At 52.1% G+C, this 24,675-nt stretch overlaps 1 protein-coding gene and 1 long non-coding RNA gene across 5 annotated transcripts in view; one reads left to right on the top strand and one right to left on the bottom strand.

Moving 5' to 3' along the window:
• The first annotated feature begins 892 nt into the window (after positions 1 to 892).
• Positions 893 to 24,675, top strand: part of PLXNA2 (plexin A2) — a 204,293-nt gene continuing 180,510 nt past the window's right edge. For both annotated transcript variants that reach the window (XM_037156975.2, XM_053667982.1), the window contains exon 1: positions 893 to 1,557. The gene's annotated coding sequence lies outside the window, so the exon portion shown is untranslated. The remainder of the gene's footprint in view (positions 1,558 to 24,675) is intronic.
• LOC119058023 (uncharacterized) overlaps positions 14,275 to 24,675 on the bottom strand; it is a 63,382-nt gene continuing 52,981 nt past the window's right edge. For all 3 annotated transcript variants that reach the window (XR_005084180.2, XR_005084178.2, XR_005084179.2), the window contains 2 exons: positions 19,150 to 19,409; positions 14,275 to 14,814 (listed from right to left, as the gene is read on the bottom strand). This is a non-coding gene — a long non-coding RNA (uncharacterized LOC119058023). The remainder of the gene's footprint in view (positions 14,815 to 19,149; positions 19,410 to 24,675) is intronic.

Genomic DNA, 24,675 nt, shown 5'->3' on the forward strand with positions numbered 1-24,675 from the left:
CAGGCCCCTTTCGGAAAGCCACGTCCATAGGCTACCGAGATACCGAGACTCTTTATAGTGTTTAATCAATGGTCGCAAGGGCACCGAGGCATGGCCATCCGGATCCAGAAACCTCTCACGTTAGATTATTAAAATAAGTTATTTTACAGCCACATCTCTGATTCCCCTGCCGGGCGGGCTCCCTGAGTCTGGATATAGAAAGCTCCCTTCTGGTCCTTCTTCGCTTGCCAGAGGCCCGGTATCCCTAACTGAGCTGGAAGCTTGAGATTCCGAGCAAGGCTCATCTTTGCGTTATGAAAATAATTAATTACAACTTCAAATCTCATTTGACAGCTTGTTGGCTTTCTGAAATTCACCAGCAGAAGAAATTTACTCCCACGGATTCAGAGACCCGTGTCAACCTCGTCAGGCAAGGCCGGTTTCACCCCACTCACCCCACACTCGAATTAAAGATGAAGAGTGAGGTGTGCAGGCTGTGCGCGGTGACAGGTGATGCCATGGGTGGGGGAGCCCACGTCCCCCACTGCGTAGGTCCTGAGCTCTCCCCGCACCCAGGCTAAGCCAGCTGGACTGGCCAGGCCTGCATCCCAATTCCCAGGCCCCAGAAGATTTTCGTGCCCCCTTGCCACTTAAGGTGGCCGGTGGGTCCGGGCTGCGCTGGGCGTGGGGAGGGCAGGGGGGCGGCCTCCCGAAGCTAAACGTGCTTCTTCTTTGTTGACAGCTGGCGAAGGAGGAAGTCGGGGAAGGCGGGGGAGGGGACGGGGGGGGGGGGCTGGCGGCGGCGGGCGGTGCCAGCTGCGGGCGCGGCCCCTGCGCGGCGGGCGCGCCCGGCAGGGAGGGGGTTAAGGCGCGCGGCCTCTATGATAATGAGCTGCCTGGTAATATAGGGAGGGAGGCCGGCGTGGAGAGCCTGGCTACGGCCGCCACCGCGGGAGCCGGAGCTGCCAGGAGGAGCGGCGTCCTCGCCAGTCTGGAGCGGGAGGGCGGCTGGGCGCAGTTGCTGGGAATTCTGCCGAGAGGGCGCGCGATCGGAAGGGAGCCCTCTGGAGCAGGGGAGCGCGAGCGCAGCAGACCTCCCCATAGACTGAGAAACCCGGTTCCCGGAGGAAATGGGACTGTGAGCGAACCGGGAGAGAGAAGGGAAGGAAGCGCCGAGATTGCTGATGTCAGAGGAGCCCGGAAAGTCGCGCTGGAAAAATCTGAAGACAGCCGGGGCTCTGCCGCTTCCCCAGGAGAGACACCGCCAGCCACCCCCTTGCGCCCCCTCAGTGTCTCCTAGATCCCCCCGCAAGCCGGCGACAAGCGCCCGGTGGGGCTGCTGCGGGGCGGTAGGGACGGAGGGGCGCGCGGACCGGAGACCGAGGGGCCACTTTAGGAATACAGATAAGTGGCTGGTGGCTTGACGTGGATTTTAATGAATTTCGACTCCATGTGGATGTGGTTCTACCCGTGATTACGAGCTGTGGGCCGCGAGAGGGGCAGCGCGCCGCCCTCGGCAGCCGGCGGCCGAGGCTGACGGACCGAAGACTGGAAGACAGACGGACGTCTCCGAGCTGGGTAAGCTGCGCTCTGCTCGCCGGCTCCCTCCGCCCTCTCCCCAGACACCCGCACTCCCCGCCGCGGCTCCTCCGGCTCCCAGGCTGCCCTCCCGGGTCCTGGCCCCTGATTCCCGGGCTCGGCTGCGAGCGGCGAGTCCTCGCGCGGGCTCGGCCACTTTCACGGGCGGACTCGGATCCCCTGCCCAACCCGGCTTCTCCGCCCGCCACCGGCTTCCAAGCCGCTGGCTGCCGCCGGCGGCGGCGCTGGGCGGCGCGCCTCCCCCGCGCACCTGCCGGCGCTCTGCGGCTTTGGAGAGCATTTGAGCGGCGGGGCTGTCCCGAGAGCTAGAGCCCAACGCGGGCGTCTGTGGCACGAGCAAAAGAGTCTGGGGCCACCGTGGCCAGAGCTCGGTTTGGGGGCGTTCCCTCCAGTGCCGGAGTCCCTGGTGGCCACTGGCTATTTCTTGGGATTCCCGGGACTTAGGAATAAAAGAGGAATAACGCGCGGGTTCCACGGGCTCAGGGAGCCGTTCCAAGGCGCTGAATGGGAGAGGTGCTCCCTGCCTCCTCTGTCCGTCCCGTGGTCACACACCCGGTTGTGTGCAGCAGGTTTAGAGCAGCAGGAGAGGGGTGGGAACTGAAGTGGAAGCTTGCTCAGGGTACAAGAGGCTGCTCTGTGGGCCCCTTCTTGCCCCACCCCACAAGTGATGTGGGGGTCTTAGGAAATTCCAGCCCTTTTGATCCATCCTACAGGTAGTCTCTAAACGTTAATCATGGGGCTGGATGGCCAGAGAGAGAGGCACCAGAACTGTCATTTCAGAGGCCAGAGGAACGTCTACCTATTTGGCATGACCCTTGCCCTAGGAGGAGCTGCCCATTCAAACTCAGGTTCGGAGGGATAGAGATAATAGGGGGAAGGTAAAAGATTAGGGGTTCTAGGTCAGTTAAGAGTCTGGAATGAAAGCCCCCTGAGGTGGGCATTGGAAATACGGGCAGGTCTCCTGTGGGGACCTAGTGACACACCAGCAGTGGCTGTGCAAGAGACTGAGGGCACAACGGTCTGAGGGACTGGGGCTGCCAGCTGGAGCTTGAGGGGCTGGGGGGCTCAGCAGCTTGTAGGAACCTGCAGACATTTGGGGGACCCATTCATTCCCTTCCTTGTGTTCTCAAGCATAGTGAAGGAGATTTCTGAGTGTCTGCTCTGAGCTGGACATTTAGGGAGCAGAGTCAGCTTCAGCTCTCCCCTCCTGACATGTTGGTAAGCCCACTCCACCCACTCCTGCCCCCTGGGCTTCTTTCTCAGACCTTGAAACTTCCCTCTTCCCTCTGGGCAGACTGTGGATTCTGGGGCCTTCAACGGAGTGAGAGAGCAACGGGAAGAGGTAGCTTTGGCTGGACGAATACAGCCCTTCCTGATCAAAATGCATGAGTTTTGTGCGCTCATCCTGGAAAGCTCCTGGAGTTGCTAGCAGCCCTCTCTCCTGTGTCTGACCTCTTGGCTAGAAGAGAGAACTTCCCCCTTCACCTCACAAAGCACCATGTGAACTAATTGCCTGTGATCTCTCCTTGGCCTGGGTGTTAAGGGTTGAGGAGTGAGGAGAGAGGGGAGGCAACCTAGGAAACTGAGAGTGCCTCTGTCAGGCTACTTTAGCCAGGCTGCTTTTCTCTTCCCTTCTTTGACCTGGCATCTCTGTCTTTCACTCCAACCCTTCCTCATCCTGGAACTTGCTCTCTTTGCCAGTGTTCCTTTCATTCACCGCCCCCCCCCCAGCTGACTCTCTTCAGGGTCCCACTAATAAAGGGAGGGCAGTGCAGACTGCTCTCACCGCTCCCTCACTGTCCTCTGCAAATTGCATTAGGATGGGGCAGATGGGCTCCCGAAGCACTTAAATGGAGATGGCATTTGGAGCGATGTGCAGTGGAGGGGGTGCTGGGGAGCAGCAAGATCTGACCTGCCTGGCAAAGTCCCAGAAAGTCTCGTCTGCCCAGGGACCCCAGCTGCGGCAAGAGAGTCCCACTTGGTCCTCTCCTCTGACAGGACATAAGAACCAGGGTTTCCTGCAGCCTGGATTGGAGCAGGGCAGGAGGCTGGCTGGCCTTTCAGATTAGATCTAAATGAAGAGTAAATGGTAGTGCGGCATGTCCATTGCCTGGAAGAAACCATGTCACGACAAGCTTGGTGGCCCCTGTCACAGCTGGCCTGAACACCTACCCCTGTCCCCAAAGCACCAGCGAACATTCACCCTCCAACCTCTTGACCATCAAAAGCTGCAGATGTGGGAAATGTAAAAGTTCACCATCCGTTTTAGTGGAGTTTGTGCTCAAAATGAGGCTGAAAGGAAAACCCTCCAAGAACAGCTACTTCTCCCTTAGGCCTCTTTTCCATCTACAGACGTTTCTGATGATTCTGTTAATCTTTATTTCATGGGCATGTTACAAGAAAACACACACGAGTGGGACGGGAAACCAGTGACAGTTAAATATACAGGGCAGCAGCCGGCAGCAGTCTGAACCCGCCTGTTCAGGTACTATGAAATATTTATGGTTCTGGAATTGTCACTGTTTGGGGGTTTTAGAGTCTCTCTCCTGCCTCCTTTTCTATGGCTGCCTCCCCAAGATACAGGGTTTGGGGTGGGAGAGGCTATTTCTGTCTCCAGCAACAACACCCCCCGACCCCCAGCTGTCTCTCAGTGTTGCCACACAGCTGTCCCCCGACACACAGACTGGGGCCCAATATACTTCTGTCCATCATAGCAAATAGAGAGGCAAGGAAGTCTGAGCCAAGCCCCTCACCTCCACCCCCTACTACACCCCCATTCTGATCATAAGGAGACTGGAGCATTGTGTTACAGTCTGTTAACTACAAATAATTCAGGACCGTCCACAGGGAAACGCTGAAACAAGCTTTGGGGTGCTGTAGTTTTACAGCTCATGTGCAGTCCCCCCCATCACGACCACCCTCACCCAGGGGCAGTCTGCTATGAATTCATTATATGGGAATATTCTGTTTCCCCCCTGCACATATGCTCAGTTCAAACAATGATGAATGGAACCGATTCCCTTATGGGAAACAGTTTTTTCACTTAGTTACAAAGATTTCATGCCCGATTAGAGTAAATGAGGGTGGGTGTGTGTCCACTTCTTTTTGGTCATTTCTAAAGGTGAGCCCTGTGGAGACAGAAAGAAAGGCAGTTCTTCCCAGGGTCAAACAGCTGGTTCCAAGGGAGGGGTGGATAGTCAGAATGGAGACCCCCCCCATTTCTCTTGGGCTTAGCCCTTAGGCACTGGGGGGGGCATTCACTGGCATGGGGCATATGGAACTTCTTTATCTAGCTCTACACTATTCCATCTGGAACTGAGGGCAGAAATAGAGGCGAGAAAGTTCTTTGTCAGGAGCAGGGTCCCTACTGGGTAAGAGTGTAAATAAAGCATGGGGAGAGAGGGGGGAACCGAAAGAAAAGGCTTAGGCCTGAGCAGTACAAAAGTACCCTGCTCTCACAGTTGGTTAACCATTAACCCCCTGCCCTGCCTCGTCACATCCTCACTCGGGCTAGGATGTCTCTCAGAAACCTAGAGGACCAGCAGCGAGTGTTTCCTGTGTCTCTCTTGCCCCAGCAGAGTGTTCATGCTGTCTCCCCTTGCCAGCTTCAGCCCCAGGTGCAGTCCTGGCTCGCACTTACCCTTTTTTCTCCCTCTTCCCACCCCCTGCCAGCTGTCCCTTTACCCTGGCGTTGCCAGTTGTCTTCATGGCAGGGTGCGTGTCAGGGGCCAGGAAGCAGGCAGGGCAGGCAGTAGGGAGAACTGGAGCTGGTTTCACTCTGGACTTCAGCACAGGAACTCTAAGCTCAGGTTCTAGACCACTTCAAACATAGGCATCACCCCAGGACACCCAGGTTTGCTTGGGGGATGGGGGTGGGGAAGGGAGTTTTTGCCAAAGTCCCATTCTCCTCCAGGAACACTCAGTTCCCCTAGTGTTTGTTTCTCACTGTGGAGCTGGCCTGTGGGTCCCTCTTTTGGCCTTCTGAGATTAGGCCACTCTACCAAAGGCCTTGTCGAAGCATTTCCAGCTCATCAGACCTGATATCCTGAACTTCAGCGGAGAAAAAATGGCAGATGAACCAAAGATGCAGACCAAGATGCTGGAGGCAGGGCACACATGGAAAGACCCAAGTCATGATGTAGAGACAGCCACAGATAAACAGAGAGGAGCAGGGTGACAGAAAGGGGAGGTGAAGGCAGAGAGACTGAACACTGAACAAGGCAGAAAGAGCTAAGAGCTAAAACCGAAAACAAGTGGAAAAGACCCTTCCAAGCAGAAGGGCGCTCTTACCAGTTTTCCCAGGCAAGCGAGGAAGGTTCCCTCTGGGCTGAACTGGGAGACTGAAGTAGCAGGTTATCTCCACTAGAGGGGGCTCCTGAAAATCAGACTTGGCTCTAAACAGTGGTTTTTGTGATTTTTTTTAAGACAAGAAAAAAATAGATGAGATATATTAGAAACTACCAGCTGTCACTACCCAGAGACCACAACTGGTAGAGTCCTATTGCCAATAGGACCTCTGGGCCCCTGTCTGGTTGCAGGAGAACGGAAAGGCGCCTGCGGCATTAAGCAGGGTTACCCAGGGTGGTGAGCAGCTCAGAGAGAGGCCTGTCCGGACAGGATGCCTCTGGGATGTGAGGCAGGGAGAGGGATACCTTCCCAAGTTAGCAGTCAGTCCGCTGTGCCGGCCGGCCCGCCCAGAGGTCCTTGCCTCTCTTTACTAGCAATACAAGAAGTCTTTGGCCCATCCCCAAGGTGCCTTCCCATGTCTCTCCTCCTCCCAACTCCCTAAAGGAGGACTTGAGAACCCCTCCCAGGTGGTGGCCAAACTGTTCCTGATGAGACTGTTTTAAAAAGACCTTTCAGGAACTGAAGGCATGTCAAAGTTGTATCGCCGATTTAATCTTTGTCTTCCTTTTCTCTGTGGGAGCCTTTCTCTGAATTATAATTCCTCCTTTCATTTCAGTAGAGGACAATATGGAGAGAGAGCAGAGTCCGGAGGCTTTTCTCATCTGAGGAGATAATAATGTTCTAAGGGGGTATGGAAAAATATTGAAGTTGTGCGGCTGGCAGAGGGCCAGAAAGTAGCATCTCCTCAGGTCTGATACCAACTCCTGATATTTAATCTTGGCTTCACTTTGGCTCATATTTACCTGGGGTCAAGGCGGGGTGGGGGCAGGAGGGAAAGAGGAGAGAGAAAAGAAAAACAAGATAAATGTACCTCGTTATGAAAGTTTAATCCTGCTTTTCCTTAGCTAAAATTACTTTTGGTATGAGAGATAAAAGGCAGCTGAGTTGCCCTTGGAAAGTTCAACTGCCTTGGAGAAGGAAGAGGAGGAGGGTCCTGGGGCTCAGAGTGATTAGCCCCTGAATGAACTTCTCCCCTCTGCACCACCTGCCCCCCCCAGCCCCACCCAACACATGGTCTGTCTGAAGCTTTGAGAGACTAAAGAGCCTCTGACAGAGGCACTCCTGTGCTGTCCGCACTGTCCAGGGAATTAAACTCATGGGCTTTCTCGTTTTGTATTTAAACAGTCTCCCTTCCCTCCGTAGTTTGGAGATAGAGGGACGGAGGAAGTGAACATCCCCTCCAACTTTAACCCTCACGTTTGAGATGTACACTGCACTTCTTGTCCTTGCAGTGAATTGAAGACACTGAAAGCAGGAATTGCAGTCCATTTCAGTTTAAACGTATAGGAATTGACCACTTATGTAGTGCTAAGGATGTACTAGCACCTGATACAAAATGCAAAAGTAATAGGTTCTACCTTCAAGAAATTTACAGTGTCCTAGGGGGAGGGAGAAGTACATAAGCCGCATGCCCCCAAAGAACCTTTGTATAGGCAGAGTGGAGTTAAGGGTGGGCTGAGGACTCAGGAAGTGAAAACATGGAAGCTTCTGGAAGCTTCTGCTCTAGGCCATGGAAGGGGCCTTGGAGATGAGCCAAATACTTGTAGTGCTGGTAAAGAAAGGCCAGGAGACAGACTCAGGTGCCTGAGAGCGTCACGGTTTCCTCTCGAAAATGACTAACCTCGCTCATTCCTCTGCCTCTACACTACCCCTGAGCTACCCCTCATTCTCCTCCACAGACTGGGAACTGACAACACTGGGTCTGTCTTCTATTAGTCAACGTCCTACACCGAGACCCCCAGTCCCCGCTCCCTAGGGCTTCACATTGTATTCTATGTAAATTGCATCCCTTTCCGGTCCCTGGAGCTGGCAGCGTGGTTCATCAGGAAATGTTGTTACTCATCTGTATTCACATGTTGGTGTCCAGGATCCTGCTGTTAATTCACCCTCTCTTATCTGAATGGACACGTTAAGGGGATCGCACCAGAGGGAAAATCCGGGTTTTACCCCCACCCTTGGCTGAGCAGCAGAGCGCACTTCAGGTGCCATCTCTGCCGCCTGCCTGGAGGAGGAACCACTCAAAGCTTCTGCGCAGAAAGAAGGCGCAGGAGGATTCATGGAGGAAGTTCCCGAGGCGGCAGACTTCAACTCAATTTATAAATTACCTCTAACCTTATAGAAGGTAGTGTTGTCCTTGCTCCTTGAGGAGTCTGGGCTGGGGGAGGTCCCTGTGCTGGGATGGACAGAACCAGGGGCCACGCTTGGGCTTTAGGAGGCCTTTGAAACCCCTGAAAGTTTATGCTTTCAAGAAATATGTGGAGATACACACACACACACACACACACACACACACACACACACACACACATATTTCTAAAGAGTGGTTTATGACCTTCACCCACCCTCAATGCAAAGAACGAGGGCCCTCGAGGATTTTCTTCCCACCCCTCAGTTTATACTCCCTGCTCTGGTAGTTGCAATGGGGGCTTCAGGTGAAAAGCCATGACCCAGAAGCGCCCTCACCTCCATCCACGGGATGGATGACTCACCCGTAGAGTAAACAAAAGACAGGCAGGCCAGGCTCAGAGTGCCAGGGGAGCCCAGCGGTTGTAATCATTCTGCAACTATGGGCAAGTCATTGACCTTCTCTGATTAGGAGGCAAGGCCCAGGGCATCTCCCTTTAAGGCAGAGAGTATGGAAAGTTCAGGAGGAGAGGAAGGGGTGGGTAAAACTGCCAGGCCTGCCCTGAGAGACAGGAGGACAGGGGCAGACAAGTGGCAGGAGGGGATGTTGCTGCTTTGAAGCACTTTCCTGCTTCGTAAAAGCCAAGGGCCTCACTGGGCTGGGTAAATATTACGTTGACCTGTGACCTCCACCTCCCCGGGCTGCTCCCGCAGCTTCCCAGCCTTTCTCCTGACTGTCAAAGATACCCAAGGGAGAAGAGCCTGTTTTCTGAACTTGGGGGTTGTCAGTGGGAGCCCAGCTCAAAGCTAGACAGAAAGCCCCAGCTCCTTGCTTGTCCTCACCCCAGGAAAGCCCTCCTCTGAGTCAGGGAACTCTCCCTGGTGGTCTCTGCTCCCCAGTGGCGATGGAGGGCAGTGGTGTTTCCAGGAGAGAGGTGGTCAGATTTTCCCAGTGCCCTGACAAGACTGCCCCCCACTCCCACCCAGCTGCCTAGACCATCCTGACAAGTCCCTGACTCTCTGTGGAATTAAAAACCACACCACTAATGTTTCTGTTAGGCAAACACCCCCCTGAGTTTTACCCAGGAAATGAGGAAAATTCAAGTCTGCTGCCCCACTATGAGCAGCCCCCAGGGTAAAGCCAGTCAGCTTTCTGGGCTCCGGGACCCAGCTGCGAGAGGCTTTGAGAAAATGATCGTCAGACCACCAGGCCGTGAAGGTGGGAAGCCACACCCTCACCCTGGGGCTGGAAGTGTGGGTCCCAGTCCCAGCAAGAGCATGCGAACAGATGGTCAGGAGGAGTGGTGTCAGGACGGGGTCCTAAGGTGCCAGGACAAAGGGCCTGCCTTCACACCTGTGCCCTTCCTTCTCCCTGAAGATTTCTCACCTTCCCACCATTTGCTCTCTGGCCCCGGGGTGGGGGGAGACGAGACTGAGCCATAAGGCCCTAGGAGAGCTGGCTCCTTCACCCAGCACCTCAGTTTCTCCGTTATTATGGTGGGAATGGCTGCTTTTCAGGTCTCCCCAAGGGCCCTCACTTGCCTTTGTGTCTGGAGCCGGGCATAGTGAGATGGGGAGGGGATTTGGAGAAAGGACAATTGTTGCAAACCTGCAAACCTATTCTAAAATTGAGAGCAGGAATAAAGCCAAGCCAGGGACATTTTTCTTCTCTCCCCCTGAATTTGTTTGGAACTTTATGAGAAAAATAAGACTTTATTTAAAGATGTGTGTGCTAGAGGTTTTCATCTACAAAAATAGATAAAAGGCTGTGGACTGAGTGGAAACTGGACACAGAGGGAGGCAACTAGCGCACGGCTCATTGTTAGCATCTGACCAGGCGGCAGGAATTTGAATTCTGAATTTGTTAGCCTGGCTCACCCCACTTTTAGACCCCGATGCCTTCCAGTCGAAGAGTGGGATGAATGATACTGTCAAAGAACTGGGAAAGGGGTGTTTTTCTCGGAGTCGGCCTCCCATAGCAGGGGAAGGGGCAGATGTCATGGGCCTCCACCTGCCTGCCCGCACTAGGCCTACATCTTTCTGCAGACAGAGCCCCTCAGAGCATGGGTATGGGGAGGCAGACATGGCTTGAAACATTTTAGCAAGAGCCGGATCCCAGAGCCCAAGCTAGACCCTGAGACTCAGAGATGAGATCCTCAGCCAGCTCTAGCTATCGGTCAGAACGTAGCAGGAGGTCTGGAAGCCCTATCAGCTGTCTTCTGCTAGCCCGAGAAGCTCCTACCACCCTCTCAGCTGAAACACAAGAGCCCTATGCCTGGTTGGAAGTGCAAAGCATGGGAGGGCATCTCTCAGAGGAGAGAGCCCTGTGTGTTCAGGAGTACTATCTCAGTATCAGCTGTGGAGAATGAGCGAGACAAGGTGCCCTCATTTTCTCTTCTGAGATATTATTAAGAAAACGGTTTGAATTACAAAAGGAACAGGTGTTCTGTGTGGGATACTTGGGGAAAGTGTTTTTGGTGCGTTTCATCACAGCTTCTTCCCAGGCCCATATTATAGATGTGAAACCCAGGTCCACCCTGGGGAAGCAAGCAGATCGCTCCGAGTCACACGGCGAGAGGCCAGGCACTGCTCTCCTTTTAAGCAGGCTCCTTTGCCTCAGCCTAGCTCAGCACACACTCTTGATCTGACCACTGAGCCACCTTCTCTTTCCAGGCTCTCATTCCCTGAACTCATGCCCAGAAACCTCTCCTGTTTGAGCAGGCAGGCAGCTCACAGTGAAGTGGTATTCCCGGAGAAGGGACCTCTCCCCTTCTCTGCCAGGCTGCTGGCCCTTAGTACACACCCGATTGCCTCTCCACGGTGCTGGGCAGTGTGGTGTAGGGAGGCCCCCGCTCAAATAGCCCCAACCAGCTTTCTTCCATGCACAGCAAGCCTTGCTATTTGCACAGTCAATGGCTCTGGCAAGGCCAAGCCGCTGCTCCTTTCCCAAGAGGCACTGTGGGCACTGTTTGTGTTTCGGTCTCTATAGACTCAGCATTCACACTTGAAGAGGGTGAGACAATGACCCCAGCAGCTGTCTGCAGACTGCCGGCTGGGAGGCTGCTGGGGAGAGTTGGGCCAGCCGGGGTTTGGGCACCCCCCGCACCTGGGTGAGTTCTCAGGCAGCCACAACCAACCCAGTGGGAATGAGGGGGGCATTGGGATGCAGACAGCCTAGTCCAGGCCACCTGATTGGCTGTCACCTGTACCCCTGGCTTCCTTAGCCAAGCTTTCCACCAGCCGCCTAGTCCCTGGGGGCCTAGGAGAAAGAGGAGGGGCCCGGCTCCTGTGGAAGCAGCCGTTTCTCTCCTGAGGGCAGGAAGAGGCAGAGCCCTTGTCCAGGTAGAGGCAAATGGGAAACTTCACCAGGAGCCTGCCCGAGTAGAAGGACACATTGCTTGCAAGGAGATTTTTGAATGTTATTTTATGTGATTGAACAAATGCTTATTGAATATTTACTATGTGCCAAGTATTAAGGGAGGGAGGCAAATCATTATGCTGGATCTTGAGGAGCTCACAGTGTGCCAAGGAAGGAAAGGTCTGCACACAAATAATTGTCCACAGGTTACATGGAAGTACGCGGGACAGACGAGAAATTAACTAGAGCCATCCAACCCCGACAGGGCCATCAGGGAAAGGAACGAGCTTCATCCACAATCATTTAGAGAATTCGGGCAGAGGTTGGAAGCTGTCGATCAGGTCTCAAGAAGGGACCCCTGGTATATGGGGCACAAAGGTATATAGGTGATGGCTGAGATCACCACCCACCTCCAGATCTTCTAACCTTGACTCTCCCTGTTTGCTACTCAGGAAATTCAAGGAAGAGAAAGTTGAGAAGGGAAGTTGAGAGTGTCGGGTTCTCAACTGCTGGCCTTAATTCCACGGTAAATAGAGCTGGCTCTCACACCTTCACCCCCACCAGTCCGCCAGGAGCAGGGTGCCAGGAAGGTTAGGCTAGGGTAAGCCCCAGTCTCCCCTGGAGCTGGAATTTTCCTAATCATGTTAAAATGAGCACTCCCTCTACAAGCAGGGGCAGACCCCTCTGAACTGAGACTTGGTCAGCTCTCTGCACAGCTCTAACTTCTAATCATTGTCATAAACGGGATGGAAGCAGCTGCTCACTCCAGTCTATTATCAGCTTGGTTGGAGACAGAGAAATTTAAATGACAGTAAGATGCTTAGCAAAGAAACGAAAGTCGAAAGTCGGTGTTAAAAATAAAGAAAACAAGACAGCTTGTTTCATTGAAATAGAAGGGTTATTAAACAGCCTTGAATTAATCAGTGATCTGCCAGGGTTGGAAATTGAAGAGCAGCAGGGCCAGGGTAGCTGGGAGAAGATGAGTGGGGGAGAGAAAGACGCCGGCAGGAGCTGCCTGTGCTTTGGGATCAGCTGCAGGGACTATGGAAATGGTCTTCAGAGGAGCAGTGGGTGGCTAGTTTTCTGCCCCACAGAAAACAGCAGGTTAGTTAGGGAGGGGACTTCAGCACCCCAGCCTCTCTGCCTACAAAGTCCTGCTTCTGGACTCTTTCCATCTGCCACCACCAGGGCCACGCCGGGGGCCAGCTCCAGTCCTCAGCCCTTCCCCACCCTACTTCCCACCAGCCAGGTCTGGATGGGAGCCAAAGGGCAGTTGGTGGCTGGCCACAAGCTTCCATTACCAGGCCTTTTCCTCTTTCACAGGGATCCCTAAGGGCTCAACTCAGAGTTGAGCTCCTAATACCCTGCCCTGTTCCCAAAGAGTGTTAATGGTACAGCCCTGAGTGTGGGCAGCATTGCTTCCTGGAGGCAGAGAGGAATCGCTGGAGTAAGTGATCTCTCCTTGGGCATATCAAGTGGTGGCACCTATAGTCCCAGGCTGCAGAGAAGTAGGGTGATATATTTGACTCCAGTAGCCTACATCCAACTCTAGTTCCACATGGGGTACCTTTGACAAAATACTTCATCTCCAGTACACCCGAGTCTTCCCACCTGTGCAATGGTGATGCTAATCTGTCCCTCACAGGCTTGCGTGAGGGGTACATTAATGAGGTAACAGACATGAAATTCTTAGTGAACAGTAAAACTTAGTCACTGCACAAATGTTAGTTTATATTACAGTGGGGTCCCTTGGGACCTCAGAACAAACCATCACAGGAGAAGTTTTGCAGGGGGCGTGGAACGAGTCTGGGAGCAAAGCTGACTTGCTCACACCTTGGCAGGGGGGAGGGGAGGGGACCGGGCCCACATGTCTGGGTGCACATGAGCACCCATCCCGTTCCATCTGCGTGTGCAGCATGCTGGATCTTGATTCAATCATGCCAGGAGCATTTGCTTTGCTCTTTGACCTCAGCATTCTTTCTCCTGAGCCCCCCTCCCTCCTCTGTCCCTCCTGGCTGTTTACCCCTTTCCAGACTCCTCTCTCACACCCCATTCATCACAGAGCCAGATTCTCACTCAGGAAGTTCTTTTCATCTCTCTGCCCCAGGTCTCCATGCTGCTCTGGCCTGCCTGCCTTCCCCCTGCACTCCCTCCAGCACATTCTTCTCCCCGCATCAGCCTCAGATAATTGCTCCCTTCACTCTCCCACTGCAGTGGGGCTGGGGTCCTAGACATCCAGAGTTGATAGGGTCTCAAAAGTCTCTTCTCTGTATGCTCACCCAGGGGCCTATGCCACCCAGGTGTTAAGTGTCCCCCAGATGAGTGGAGTGTGCGTGCATCTTGGCACAGACAAGTCCCTTACGTGGACAGACTTGCGCCCTTGTGCCCAGAAGGCCAACCACTTCGCAGTCTGTACATGTCCCTTTTATCCAGCTCCCCAGCACTTCTGCTGGAGTGTGGGACTATCAGCTCGCCTGTTACTTAAGAGAGGCTGTCTGACAGCTGAGGATCTTTCTGCAAGAGCTCAAAGTTTCAGACAAAGAGAGACAAATAATAGACACTGAAGGTGGGAAGGCACAGGGTAGGGACACAGCCTGCTTAAAAAGCTTCCTCATAAAAAAGGAGTTACAGCTTTTTATTCAGTCTTGGCTGTCAGTTCAGGAAAGCACAGGAGAGAAGGAGAAGCAGGGAAAGATAAAGGAGAGGAATTTCTTCCAGCATGCTGGCCAGACACACAGCTCCAGCCACACCGTCCTCATTGCTTTGCCACCTGGAACGTGGGCTCTTCCCTCACGGGGGGAGCAGGACTGTTAGGAGAGTATGGGTAGAGACCACGGGATGTGGATCTCTAGCCTGTGAAACTTTTCAGCATCTCTTCTTTCTATGGAAATGCTTTCCATTCCTTCTTTGCTGCCCAGGGTTCCTGGATGAACCACCAAGAGCAGGAGAAGTGACCATTTGTTCAATCATCCTCAAGGCTATGAGAGTTGTTGGGTAGTAATCTGGGCAGTATGGGGACAAAGGGACTGGGGAGAGTGGCTACTAGGGACCAGCTGCACCCAGTGCCTTCTTGGTCTCTCCTCGGAGCTGGGAGTTGGGGAATGCAGTGACACAGAATCACCCCTCACCTGGGTGAAACTGGCTCAGCCTCTGTTGCCATCATACAGGACAGCTGTGACTACCAAGGAGATGATGCCCTTGTACAGTGTTTCCCCCCAAAACAGAAACGCGAGTAATTGGTGTTTATTCCGAGCTGTAGAGTTTACAGAAACACTTTCACATCCATTGTCTCGTTGATTCTCACCTCAACCCTGTGAGGTGTCCTTTTATAGCTGGGAAAACAGGTTCTGAAAGGTTAAAAAGCATGATCAAGGTCATTAACGTAAGTGATGGAGTAAGACTGAGCCCAGGTCTGTCTCCAAAGTCCTTAGTCTTTCCTGTGCACCCGCTGCCTGGGTACACGCACCACAGTGAGTCTGACCTTATTGTAGACAAGTCTTGTTCTAAAACCTTTCTGGGGAATCTCACCCTCCTCCACTCTGCTCATAATCACTTCATGTTATTACTTGGCCATTTATTATTATATACTTTTAGGTGATCTATGATGTTATATGATTTGTGGCTTTGGAGCTTTCTTGCCAAAACTTTTCCCACACCAACCTTGGCTGCGTTGGGCATTCCTCAAAGGCAGAGCTGATATCTTCCTATTCTTCTCCATCCATCTTTCCACTTCATCCACCTAGCCAATGATACCGCTCTCTACCCAGTGGATTCGAGAGGAATGCCAAAAGATCAGTTATGACAAATCACTGAGCCAAGCGTGGTCATTCAAACCATGTCTTAGGTCAGGCTAGTAGTTAAGATGATGCAGTGAGTATCCCTGTCTCCCTTTTCTGCTTTCCATGGTTCCACAGACTGAGTGAAAAGCACTGGGCTAGTCCCTGCCCTCTAAGAGCTTCCAATGTAATGGGGGAGCTAGGACCTAGCCACATAACATATGAGAGCACACACTGTAAAGCAGCATGTGCTAAGACAGCAGTTTCTAATTGACTTTGAAGGAGAGATGGGCGATTGGAAGCAGGGAGGTTCTAGAGTCTTCAGGAGGCTTTGAAGAATGGATCGGGTTGAGTAGGCAAAGCAGAAGGTAAAGATAGGTGTTCCGGAGAGGGGACCACAGAGGTGAAATTGTGCAAGGTGTTCTGGGGACTCAACAAATGAGCTGGTGTGTTGGGACTTGGAGAGATAGAGAGGGAAGCTGGACAGACAGAAGAGCCAGCTAGTTTGGGAAGGACATGAACCTGGGTGCTTAGCAGTCCATCCTGGAATCTATCTGGGCCACAGAAGGTGTTTCCCTGGTAGATATCACACTCTGGCCATGTGCACTCTGACCTGCCAAAGGTAGACAAGGGATCTGAGGCGCAAGGAATGAAGCAGTCCAGGCACACGTGGCATGAAATCTACAGCTGCCAATGGCTTTCATTAGGGTGTCTCTCAGCCGAGCATCCCTGTGACAGTCTTACATGGACCATTTTCAGGGAGGCAACACCAGACTTGCTGATCAAGAGGCCCACTCTTTTGAACTTTGGGGAATCCCGACTTCTGGAAATGGACAGTGTTAAAAGATGTACCTTGCTTTGGCACTAAAAGCCACTTTCCCTGATGAGAGGATGAACAGCATGATGGGTTGTGCTCCTTGTCCCTAGATTGTTTCAGTGACCGGCCATGGGAGCCACCGGATGCAGAACAGCACAGGGATTGTAGGGGAAATAGGAAGTGTTCTCACTTGGGGACTCCTGGAGGTCATTACAACTTTTCTTCAAGAGGACAAAGACAGGGAGAGCTTCAGGGAAAAGTAAGTGAGGTTTGGGGCTCGCCCACTGCCTGAGAGCTGAGATGAATGCCTGATGTTTGGTTTGAATTTTCCTCCCCTCCCCCCTTTATTTTCCTCCCTTAACCTCCCACTGCTTGTGGATTGAAGCTGTGTCATTATTCTTTGAAAACATTAGGGTGGTTAATGGCAGCATAATATGCCATTATGTGGAGTAACTGTAATTTATTTAACGATTTAGTTGGGCACTTTCTACCCTGTGGTCTGCTCTCCTGCCGGTTCTGCTTCAGACTCCCTGGCTCTGCCGTGGATAGTAAGGAAGTGAGAAGGCAGGAGATGCATCTCCAGGACCTTTGGAAAGGTCATTGGGAATTTTTCTGAAAGGAGACTGCTAGCTAGCAACCCTCTTGCCATGAAACACCCTTGGATTCCACCTCGTAACACATAACTCAGTCCATACTGCCCACCCCCCTAGCCCTACTCCATTACCAGTATGGGAGCCTCCAGTTTTGACCTTTAAAATAACATACTTGCCAAGTCTTACCTAACATTCTAGTGAGTCTTTCCAGACCAGAGATAAGAGGGTTTGGTTGAACAATAAATACTGAATGTCAGAGCAATGTGCAATAGTGGGGACAGCCTGGGCACCGGGAGGTTTTGTGCTCAGGAGGAATGACACTGGTCCAATTGTCAACCTTCCTGAGACTCTGCTTTCCTACCTGTGACGTGGGGAGAGTAATACTCATCTTGCAAGATGATCACAACATTTTTCTTGCATATGCAGAGAATCTAGCACAGCGCACCATGTAGCAGGTAGTTAATAATAGCTGTCCCATTTTATTTATTATTTTTGTTATAGGACAAAGGCTCTGCATCTCATGGCCCTATGAGCTCTCCTGGCATGAATTTGGACTTGACTTAGCAAAGCCGAATACCCCTACTTTTATTCTTTTGCCTGATTTTGAGGGAGCCTGAGAATTCATTTTCCCGTTCTTTAAATCCCATCATGCCTCCCCATAGCAACCCCCTCCCAGGATGGTTTAAGTGGGGTCCAGCAGAGTCAGGGAAGAAGTGGGGTGACTTTTCTGAGCCCTCTGTAGTACCCAGAGCAGGCTCCCCGCTGGGGTCCACTGCTCCTAACCTGCAGAAATTCTTTCTGCCCCAGGGGTGAGCTGGCCATGGCAAGGCGCCCCTTCTCTCTGGCTGTCCTCTACAGGGGGTTGAAGACAGCAGAGCCCATGGAAAGGGAAGGGGGCAGGGTGGTAGGGAAGGCAGCTGCTTGAAATTGATTGTTCTTGTAGTTTAGTTTATACCCTGGGCTCTCTCAGCACTGCCCGGGTGGCGACCTTTAGATAATAAAGGGAATTCTGGGAGATTTCTGACAGGCCCATGACATATGGGGCAGGTCTGCAGGGTCAGGCATGTATCTCCCTGCTCCTGGCCCCAGGGTAATGAATCTTGTTTTGACTTTGCGAAGCCAACCGGGCCAGTGCCCCCTCCCCTGCACCACCCCTCAAGTGAGTGCGTGTCTTTGGAACCCTTCATAATTCAGGGAGACAACTCCAAACTTTTACAGCCTGTGAGGGGAGAGGACAAACACTAGATGTTTTGCTAAGGCCCTGTGAGAGCCGGTGTGGTTTTCAAAGCTTTATCAGAACCCACTGGAAGATCTGGGGAGGAAAAAGTAACAGAAAACCCTCCCCAGCATGAAAAGGCCGTGGTCCCAGACAGGCCGGAGCAGTAGCTGGGGCGGGACTGGAGGGACAGTGCTCTATGGAAGTCACAAAACATCCTTAAGGTTCTTGGGTCTGAGAAGTGACACGTGGACTCTTCTGGGCAGGAGCAGAAGAACAGGGCAGGGGAGACAAAAAGGCTAGAACCACTCTGTGGGAAAATGCCCAATTCTGATCCCATGGGGATAGAGGCAGGAGAGGCAAAGCAGGCGGGTTCTCGGGCCGTAGTGCTCAGCGGGTGGAAGAGGAAATCTGCGTGCTGCCCTGGTTCTCACAGAGACAGTAAGTGTCTCTAAGTGTCTGGGCCCCGTGGTGGCTCATGCCCACCCCCTCAGCACAAGCACCCATGCTTAGACATGCCTGTGCACACACCTCTTTTCTCTAAAAGAGCAATGCCCGAGCCGGGATGCTAGAGAATGTTACTCCTCCATGCCTTGTTAATCTCTAGGGCTGCTCTAACAAAGTATCACCGACCGGTGGCTTAAATGAGAGAAATGTATTGTCTCACAGTTCTGCAGGCAAGAAGTCAAGGTATCAGCAGGGGCGGCTCCGCCCGAGGGCCAGGAAGGAAGGGTCCATCCCAGACCTCTCTCCTGGGCTTGCAAGTGGCCATCCTCTCCCTGTGTCTCTTCACATCTTCTTCCCTCTGTGACTGTCCGTCTCTATGTCCAAATTTCCTCTTTTACAAAGAAAAGTCACTTGGATTACAGCCCACCCTAATGATTTCATTTTTACTTGATTCCCTCTTTAAACCCGTATCTCCAAAAACACTCACATTCTGAGGTCCTGGAGGTCAGGACTTCCATTTATGAATTGGGGGGAACACATTGGAACCCGTAACACCTGCTCTCTTGCCTTTCGGGCCAGCTCCCAGCGCCTGCATGTCACTCCACGTCTGCCCACTGTGCATCTGAGAAGTGGAGTCCGTTGCTGTCATGGGCCTATGTGGGTTCAAGGGCGGGTTTCCGGAGCAGAGAGCCACACCGGGCTCCAGCCACACCATCCTCACTGCTTTGCCACCTGGAACGTGCTCTTCCCTCACGGTGGAGCAGGACTGTTAGGACTCTCTAAATTTTCTTTTCTCTCTTACTCCTTGGGAGAGAGAGATCTGGTTTACCCACCTGTAAAAGGGATTGCATGTAGAGATACGCAGGAGATCTCTCTTCTCGCGGTGAAAGAAGGTAACGGGATGGAAATGGTCACCAAGAGTTGTGTTGACATGGTCTGGGGGTCCACAGTCTCACCTGGTTCCCCTTCTCAGAGGGAGGGTGCCAAGAGGGCACAGAGGCAGAAGCCCATTTTCTTCCATCTCCCATCACCTTCCTACTCTCTCCCTCTGGGGCGAAGGACAACCACTCAGCTTCACGTAACAGCACAGAGTCTGGGGGGAAAATGACATTCGATGAATGAAGCAAACACAGCTGGTATAGCAGTGACATCTAAACCTTCCTTTGGTTCCTGTTATTTTCTGTAGGAAATTCTCCTCTCCCCAGCCCACCCTCTCTTCCCTTTAAATCGTGTGCATAAAATACGCTAATAACAATCTTCGGTGTCTGTGCATGAGTGACAGCTGAAATAAGAAAAAGACTAATCGTACCTCCTGCAGCCCTGTCACATGGAGATTAAATGAGTCTCTCCCTCTCCCCGCTCCCCACCTCTCTCCCCCACCCGCTCCTCTCTCTCATGGTCTCTTCTCAGTGAGCATCGTGGCCATTTGAATAATAATATTATAGACGCCATCAGGGTGACAGTGGGGAAAAATCAGCTCAAACCCATGATTATTCCTTCAATCTAATAATTATTTAAATACCAGATAACTCCTTTCACTCTAATTGAGGCCTTTCAGCTGCTGGCATTCCCCGGGGCCTTTGCGTTCGGTTTGCCCTCTCGCTCACCTTGTGCTACCAACGTGCCTGGACTACCTCTGAGGTCGGTGTTAGACAGTGACGCTTGGAATGTTTGCCTGTACAACCACGCAAATGACATTATGTCAGGTCCTTCGGGGTCATTCCACCCACAGGGGACAAGCTGGGCCCCGTAATCTCTCGTTTAGACATTTTATCCTCACAGGCATCTTAAAGCAAAAGACGCCTTCTGAAGTCATTGGGACCAATCCTCTGCCTTTGGGTAAACTTACTCCTAGACACCTGTCTGGAACATTCTCTGTCGGAAAATTCCATAATCTGCTTGGCAGTCTGCCCCGGGGATCCTCTCCAGGACGTCCCCCTTAATATCTGACTTTAGTCCCTTCTGCTGCAGTTCTAACTCTTTGGGGAGAAGGGGCTTCCTGTGCTTAGCCTCCATCTGACCCGTCTGTGGCGCCGCCTATAACCCAAAGGGATGAGGCACAGGACACCGTAGCTCCCAAGGCGCAGCGTATGTTTCATTCCTGCACATGCTTTCTGCCTGGGCCTAGAGTACATCGTGAGAGGTCATTCTCCCCAACACAGAGGGAGCCAATGGGGAGAGTCTCCTTCCCTCCTTCTGCCCCTTAATTCTGCATGCACCTCTTTAGTTTTGCCCTGTCCCTGTGCACTGCTTCCCCATCCAGGCCTGGAGCCAGGCTCACTTCTGCCCATCACGGGGCCACTGCCTCTCAAGGCACCTTCTTTCCCCCCCGCAGGCAGCCTTGAGGCAGAACATCACTGACTGTCAGGATCCTTTTGCCTGTGACTAAGGAAGCATGAGACTTTCTGCTGTGTTCCATTGCAGCCTGTCCCTGACTCATTTTGGGTTAGCTTGGACAATTTGTTTCCTTTCCATAGGTTTTTGTTTCTTCATCTAAAAACAGGTCATGAATGGGAGTAATCTTATAATCTCAGCACTGGCCCTGAATTGCTGCTTTAACGACACTACTAATTGGAAAGGAGAGCTGCAGGAGAGGATGGACTTCCCGCTGCCCTGGGAGAGGGAGGAGCGTGGGGAGAATTTCTAGTGCAGCTGCTCACTCCCTCCGTGACTTCACAGCCCTCACCACTGTGCCTGCTTTTACTCTGTCACCATCTGGCTCCTTGGCATCCGGGCTGTGTGAGCCACTTAGTAGGTGCAGTCATAATAGGTTCCGGTTGCTGTTGTTGTTGTGAAAAGTATCCTAACCAGGGTGGTGCTGGTGATGAAGGTGGTGATGGCAATGGCAGAATGGAGATAGTGCCGATGGTGGAGCTACAGGTGGGCCCAAGGTTGTTCGATCTACTATCATCAACTTTGACTCAGTTGGCCAAATCATATCCGGACTCCATCTCCTCTTCCTACCAGCTCCTTTTGCAATAAGAAAAGCCAAGTGGAATCATGTGTGCCTGCATATCTGAAGAACGCTGTAGAGCACATCAGCAGGGTGGAGAGAATCCTGCACTGAGCTGAACTGGAAATGCCTGATTGTCATTTCCTCCCTGCTTTGCCACTGACACCCACAGCAGCTGGTCGGGAAGGTATTCGATGCCTCCACTAGCTGTCACCCACACCTGCCTCCTGAATCCTGATCGGGAGATGGTGTCACCATGCCCTCCAAATAAAATATTTAGTGACACTGCTTCCCAAACAGACATGTGTGGCCTCTGCTTGGCATCGAAAGAGCTTGGAGTAAGATGTCCTGGGAGGCTGCTCTGATAGGGTACGTATCCCAGAGTCGCATGTCCTAGTTTGAGACGCGGGGTGAGAGAGAGGGAAGCTGGTAAGAGAATGGCAACTAGGCACTCTTGAGAATGTATGTGACAAAGTGACTTCACAAACTAGACAGAAAGAGGAGAAGTGGCAGAAAAACAGAGGCATCTTTAAATGGAAACTCCTGAGGCTGACAGCAGCAGAGAATCGGAGTTTGGAGAAAATGATGGGTATGCAAGGTCATAGGCATTTGTTCACTGGCTTCTAGCAAATCGAGGGCGGGTAATTCATTCTAAGACAGATCATGGAATGGATGGAAATGAAGAGCAAGAAATATCGACAAATAAATTACTACTAATAAAGACTATCCATGGTAAACACTTAAAATGGGCCAGGCATTGTTTTAAGTGCTTTATATGTATTAAGTGACTTCTCCATAATAATCCTATGAGGCAGATGCTTGTACTAATCCCATTTTATGTAGATAGATAGCATCACAGTGTGGTTAAGGACCTTGACCAATTTTACACAGCTCTCCAAGCATCTAAGTTCAGAGTCGAAGCATTTAACCATTGCACTACCCAGTTTTTCATCAGAGGTGCAAAGATGGGTGCTTGTCCCCACCAAGGGTGTTTCTCTGAACTCGGATGGGAGACTTGATCCTTGCTAGCTGGGCCCTGCTTTGGAACAGCTACTTAGTTACGTCAGCCTTGGCATGGAAAGGCAAAAACTCTCAACTCGCTGTTGAAGTCAATTGTCCTTGTGAAAGCCACACTCCTAAGATAGAGTGTGAGCCTTCCCTGCCACCCCTGCACTGCAGGAGACCATGCTGCCTCTTGACTCCACTTTGCCAGCGCCTGCTACTCCCAGATGGGCGGCCCTTGAGCCCCATGGAATGAATTTGCTTGGCTGGTCACCAAAAGCTGTCTGTCTCAAAGTGGATGTTGATTGAGAAGTAAGAGGCAAACAGCCCAACTGTAGTGGTCTGTTGAGAATTCCTGACCTAACCAGGCAGCATGGAAGAACTTCAGCATCTATGTCAGCCACGGACTTTAGAAGCTGAAGGAAGCAAGCCTCAAGGTGTTATTTCATCTGAAAGAAGAAATCTCACAAACTGGCTAATTCAAACACCCTTTGTTTTAAAATCAAGAAATAGGCTCAGGGAAATGCCAGCCTAGTCTACAGCCATATGACTCATGGCTGACAGAGGCAGAATTTGAATCAAAGTCTCCTAAGTCTCTCACTCTTCCTCCTGCCCCATGACTTCATGCCTTCTAGCAACCAGACCAATTTTCCAATTCATAGTTCAACCCTCAAGATCCTTCACCTCTGCCATGTTCCCTGCAGGTGGCGGAGAGACTATGTTGGGGCTTGTGCAGTAGTAGGATAGGGAAGATCGCCTCAGATCTATTCTCTTTCCTTTGACACATGCTTCCCAAATTGAACCCCTTCACTCGGTCAGGGAAAGCTGGGGATCAAAGCTCTTCCCACAATATTCATTCCCAAGAAAAGGAAGAATATGAGAAAAAAGAGAAGTCAAGAGCTCTGGCAAGATTCCTGAAGTGCAGTTTCCTGGGGAAGTATCAATGAAAATAGTAACAAGCAGAAGCTGAGCATTCACTCTGCGCCAGCCACCAGGCTAAGAGGTTTCCCTGCATTATCTCATTCACTCTCATGACAACCAGAGAGGTCGGTACTGCAATTATCCCCGTCCTACCAAAAAGGGAGATGAGACTTGACTTGCACACAGTCCCAAATTTATTTCGAAACTCTGCCAAACAATAAAGCCACTTACTAATCAAACTAATCTCAGGGGGATGTTGGGTAGGGAGGTAAGGTGGTTGATCTTAACCTCACCTTGTGTCCTTTGATGTTATCTCTGCTACCAGGACCTTCTTCCTATAGCCACAGGCTAAACATATAAATGCTTATATTTTGTGGAGAAGGCAGGAGTGTGCTGCCCGCAAATGCAGTGCCAGGGTCTCCGAGCGCACTTTCTACAAGGCAAAGCCCAAGCACAGCGTGGTGATAATTATGTTCCTCCCCGTGGCTCTTTGTGGGACATACTGCCCTCCACCAGCTGAGCCAGGGGCATGCCCAGAATGGTCTCTTGTCGTTCCCTATTCAGCTGGGGAATGTAAGGATTCTGTTATTTCCTTTTTGCAGCTCCTTATGAGGAATTCATGTCCTGCTACCGGCCCCAGGACATAGCTAAAAATAACTTGCTTTCAAACCGAAAGCTCTGTCTGTCTGTCTGTCAAGGCTTTGCGGTGGATGCGGGCGTGGGGCCGGAAGGGCCGTGCTGGAGTCCCAGAGGTCAGCCAGGGCCCTGTGCTGTTGCTTTCCTCTTTCCAAGGAAGCCTGGGCTTCTGAGTCACCTCAGTCCTTCCGGTGCAGCCTGGTTGGAGGGGAGCTGTCAGGTGGGGCCTGCCTCTGGCACTCAGAGTTGAAGTGGAGGAAAGAGAGTTTCTAAAGATACAGAGCCAAAAAACAGTGTGGAGTCCCACAGTGGCGTCTGTTCTGATTCTAACCCTGTCCAGCCCGACTGGAGGGTAGAAGGAGACAGGGCCCTGCTAAGCTGCCTTGGAGCCAGTTCTCCATCCTTGGGCAGGGTGTGTCCACCCCTGTTGCCTTGCTGCCCAGAGCTGTCTGGACTTGCCAAAGAAAGGTGCCGGGCAATTTGTCTTGCAGGAGAAAAGATTTTTCAGCTAGATGGCTCTCAGTCTCCTCCTGCTACTGCTACCTGCTGCCGCCACCGTCCCTTTCCTCACAAGTCAGGAGCGGTGCTCTCAGAGGAAGGAAACAGGCTCCGTTGGCCCTATCACACCCTTGGCCCGGTCTCCACAGGAGCCCCACTTTGCTCCTCTGGGCAGCTTTCTTGGAAAACAGAAAAGCCTTAGGGCCTGGGCATCTGAAGGGGGGTAGGGAAGGAGCAAAGAAATTGGGGCAGGAGACCAGGCTGGGCAGGGCAGAGAAGGACGAGGTGGGTGGGGGCAGGGCAGGGAGGTGACTTCATGGAGCTTAAGTGATCGCTAGGCTCCAGCAGT

The sequence above is a fragment of the Artibeus jamaicensis genome, unplaced genomic scaffold (assembly GCF_021234435.1).
Source record: "Artibeus jamaicensis isolate MK-2021 breed Jamaican fruit bat unplaced genomic scaffold, CSHL_Jam_final contig_475, whole genome shotgun sequence".
In the NCBI taxonomy this organism is placed as follows: Eukaryota; Metazoa; Chordata; class Mammalia; order Chiroptera; family Phyllostomidae; genus Artibeus; species Artibeus jamaicensis.